Source organism: Pollicipes pollicipes, unplaced genomic scaffold, assembly GCF_011947565.3.
Source record: "Pollicipes pollicipes isolate AB1234 unplaced genomic scaffold, Ppol_2.1 Scaffold_4881;HRSCAF=5763_pilon_pilon_pilon, whole genome shotgun sequence".
NCBI classification, from domain to species: domain Eukaryota; kingdom Metazoa; phylum Arthropoda; class Thecostraca; order Pollicipedomorpha; family Pollicipedidae; genus Pollicipes; species Pollicipes pollicipes.
The window spans coordinates 27751966-27756361 of NW_023596576.1; the positions used below are offsets into that span (position 1 = coordinate 27751966).

Sequence of the window (4396 nt, forward strand, 5' to 3'; positions counted from 1 at the left end):
CAGACACCGGCCCGACACGTACTGGACAGGGCTCGCCAGCAGATCCGCGGAACGCTCGCGCACCTCCAGCCAGCGTCGCGCGACGACACAGACACCGGCCCGACACGTACTGGACAGGGCTCGCCAGCAGATCCGCGGAACGCTCGCACACCTCCAGCCAGCGTCGCGCGACGACACAGACACCGGTCCGACACGTACTGGACGGGGCTCGTCAGGAGACGGGCGGAACGCTCGCACACCTCCAGCCAGAGTCGCGCGACGATCGCTCCGCTGCTGACGCACGCCAGCCACGGACACAGCACCGCAACAGCCACACACCGATCGCCTCGTGACTTCTACATCTGGCCGCCTTGTCCTGGTCAGCGTTCTTCAATCGCAGCACGCTGCAGCTTTCCCAAACGTTCCGGGTGGCTTACGCAGCGACGGTCTGTTCGGCAACCGGGTTACCTTTCGGTCTGTGCACGGCCAGGTCGATCTTGTTTGACTCCGCGCAGGGAGGCTGTAGAGTCAAGAGTCCTCTCCGGCGCCAGACCGGACAGTCCTGATCAAAGAGTCCTCTCCGGTCCCAGACCGGACACAGTCCTGATCCAAGAGTCCTCTCCAGTCCCGGACCGGACACAGTCCTGATCCAAGAGTCCTCTCCGGTCCCGGAACGGACAGTCTCCATCCAAGAGTCCTCTGCGGTCCCGGGCCGGACACAGTCCTGATCCCAAGAGCTCTCTCCGGTCCCGGGCCGGACACAGTCCTGATCCAAGCAGCCGGAAACTCTAACCGAGCGGTGTGATAGGAGATTCTTGTCGGCAAGCGTAGTGGGTCAGTAGCCTGAGGGTGAGGGCCTCGCGTCCAGCAGTACAGTGCAGCGGCTTTGAGGGCTCCTTGCCGCGATCGATCGCGTGTACACGCGTACACGCGTACAGGGTGTCCTCGGTGACTAGAATCCTCAATGACTAGAGCGGTTTAATATTTTCGATTACTGGAGTAGCTCGCTTCTCTCGCTGACTCGATGACGGGATAGTTCTTAGACTCCGACGTGCATTAAGCGAGTCTGGTGGATCGGCAGGCTTAGATGCTATACAGATTGACCACTGTGTTCAGGTAGTCTTTTTTGGATCTGTCCACAGCATCCCCGCTAAGCTGGACCGTGCTGGGTGACCTCGGGGTCACCGAACCCAGCGACCCGCCGCTGCCCCAGTTCCGCCAGTCTGAAAAATAAATGCCAAACTCATGGAAAACACGAAGACAGAGTACGCAAGCTGTAAGAATATAAAAGTTAGCATGTAACACAGAATAAACCCATCGGCCGTCAATCCGCATCAGTCGTCACTGCGCATCACTCCCAGCACACCAGTCGGGCGGCAGTGACCCCCCAGTGCCGCGTCGTTCCCCGGCCCGGCCCAGCCCGCCTCTCCGGCGCACGTACCGGTGTCGTCGGCCAGGTGGCGGCGGATGCTCTGGTCGAGCTCGTGGCGGATACGGTGCGCCAGGCCCGCGGTTGGCGAGCGGGCCGGCGCCGGCCGACCGCCAGAGCCCGGCCGGCCGCCGGCCACCATCGCCTGGAAGTCGGGCAGCGGCGGCGCCCGCCGCAGCTCCGGCAGCAGCGGCACGGCGCTGCTGGCGCCGCCACGCGGCCATGTCACATACTAACGGAACCGGTCAACGCCGAAGCGTGTGATGCACGGCGGGAGGCAAAGAAAGACATACACTTCAGATGCATGCGAAGGGTCTTCCTGAACAGATTACATGCTTCGGGTGTTTGGAGTGTTGCTGGACAATGCGAACCGGTTGATGTGACGCAACAGAGAGGAAAGGGGGTAAACAAGTCGGCAGTGAATATCACAAAGTTCACACGAATTCAAATTACGCTGCACGCTACAGGGAGACGCATTGAATCAAGATTCGATAGCTGCCGTGCCGACGCAAATGTAAGGGTTCACACAGCTGCAAAGCACGAACAGACGTGTTGTGCATCCGACCAAGCTGCATGTCCTTTTCAGAGACAGATTTGTCTGGCCATCAAAGTTTTGCAGCCAAGCCATGAAAGCTCCGACAACCAAACACGACGTTAGCTTCGCTCAGCATTACAAGCGTTCTCAAACTTCGCCGGCCGGCCGGACATACCGTTGTGTTTCGAGTGGTTCGACGCAGGGCGGCGCCACCGGTCGCCTGCTGGAGGGCGTCGAGAGCACCTGGACCTGTTCACACTGCTGCAGGAACGTCTCCTCCTTCTTATCCCGAGCTGTAAATCGGCTGCCATCGGTCACGAGTAGCGCGGGATCACAGGAAAGGTCACGCCCCTCGTATGTTATCAAGTGACAGGCACATATGAATCGACAAAACACTGGGAACAGGAAAAGTTAATAAAGGTGATGTGCCAGTTATATTAGGCGGTATCCTCCATGTTATGTCCAGAAAGTAGTGATCACCATCTGGTCTTGTAAAGGACGGGCTCAGCAAATATCAACTTGCTTTTTATTGAGCCACATACGTGGCAAGTTGCAGCACCTGGTTCCTATCTGGCGCATTGCTTTTGGACACCTAAGCTCATTCTCTTGTAAATGTCCGGAAAATTTTGTTTTAGACATAGGCAATACCACCAGTGAGGGACACAGAACGTCTGTACATAAGACGAAGGTAACTAAAACATTGTGTCTTCAGCGGGCGCAATGCACTGAAGTTGTCCCGGCTGCCCAGTCATACAGCGAGAGGTCGTGCGTTGTGGTCGTGACGAGATGCAGAAAGAAGGTGCACGGCACGGCGGCCAGCTCCCGCTGGATCTGGGTGGCACACCGCCGCCTCCGGGCTGGCCCAGTCGGCCCCTGACCCCGTGACCCGTCAGGCCGAGGGGTCACCGGGGTCGCCGTCTGACCTGAGACGGTAGCGGCCAGCCGCACCAGCTGGTCCATCAGCAGGCGGCGCGTGGCCGTCAGCTCGTCGGCCAGCTCCTCCCGCCGGCGCGCCTCGCCGCCGAACTGCAGAACGCGCGCGCCTGAGAGACACATCACAGGCAGGGCAGCGGAAGGCGGCAGTCCTCCGGACAGACGACGACAACGCCGAGATTGGTACGAAGCTGGCTCACACCCCTAGTTCCCGTCGTGGGTCGGCAATGTCGTGAGCTTGAAAGGTATGCTGTGTCTGAGATGCCCGCCACTTCAGTGGCTTCCGACAACGCAACAATGGGAAGGAATAGTCTGGCATATTTAATTTTGCACAACTCATATACGTGTTGAGGAAAACATCCAGCAATAAAGACCTCAGAATCATATCCACGTGTAACGTTAACGTTAATGCGGCGAGCTCCATGCACGTTCACTGCAGTCCATCGATCAGTTGCTTTCTCATCAAAGGGAAGTAAAAACCAGTATTTGGAATCCAGGTGTTAGAACGTGGAACATGCGGCGTTGAAAATAGGGACAGACAGCCCTAAGACAACGCTAAGTTTCTGGCACGGCCGCTGACCTCATTCTCAATGATCCGCCTGACGTCCGTCTCAGCCATCATGGTCCCCGAGGTGGTGTCGTCGAGCGCGCGGCGCCGCAGCTCGGCCAGCGTCCGCTCCACCTGTTGCGCCAGCGCGCGGCCCGAGGCGTCGCCGCCGGCGCGCAGCTGCTCTAGCTCCAGCTCCAGTAGCGCGCGCCGCTCCTGCTCCTGCTCCTGGCGCATGCTGCGCTGCAGCCGGTCCAGCTGCGCCTGCAGCTCGCGCTCCCGGCCGCCTGAGCCGCCGTCCGCCGAGGGTGCCTCCAGCTGGCGGCGCATCTGTCGGTACTTGGTCTTGAGCGCGGCGGCGTGCCGCTCCAGCCGACCCGAGCGTTCAGACTCGGCCGCCAGGCGCCGCGACGACTCGGCGTAGGCGGCCTCCAGCTGTCGCAGTCGGCCGTGCTCGGCCTGGCGCCGGCGGCCGGGCCGGGCCGGCGCGGGTCCTACACCGGAGCAGAGCTCCGACGTGGTGGTCTGGCTGTCCGATGCCGCCTCGCCGTCCGTCTCCGAGCGGGACCGGCGGCGCGGCGCCACCCCCTCCTGCTCCGCGGCTGCGCCCACCCGCCAGTCGGGGAAGGTGGCGCTCGCAGCGGGCTGCTCCGGAGGGAACACCTGGCGGGCGCAGCGGGCCCGCGGCCGTCCCGGCCTCGCTTCTGACGGCACCGCCCGGCCGGCCGGCCCACCGACCTCCGGCGCCGCCCGCCGACGCCGGTCTGCCAACGTACCGCTGTCCGGACCACCGGCGTCCGCGTCCCCGTCGGCGGCGGCGGGGGACTTCATCAGCTGACCGCTGAGCTCGAGCCGAGCCAGGCTGAAGGTGAGCTCCTGCACGCGGCCCCGCAGCTGGTCCTGCTGTCGGGCCGCCCGGTGCTCGGCCTCTGAGAGCGCCCCCTGCAGCTGCTCCGCCAGCGCCCGGCTCTCC

At 62.2% G+C, this 4396-nt stretch overlaps 1 long non-coding RNA gene across 1 annotated transcript; it reads right to left on the reverse strand.

Annotated features, from left to right (window-relative positions):
* Positions 1 to 1551: 1551 nt before the first annotated feature.
* LOC119101536 (uncharacterized) lies at positions 1552 to 2907 on the reverse strand. Its single transcript, XR_005094575.1, has 3 exons — positions 2867 to 2907; positions 2119 to 2236; positions 1552 to 1608 (listed from the first exon to the last, which is right to left on the reverse strand). It is a non-coding gene; the product is annotated as an uncharacterized LOC119101536 (long non-coding RNA).
* Positions 2908 to 4396: the final 1489 nt, after the last annotated feature.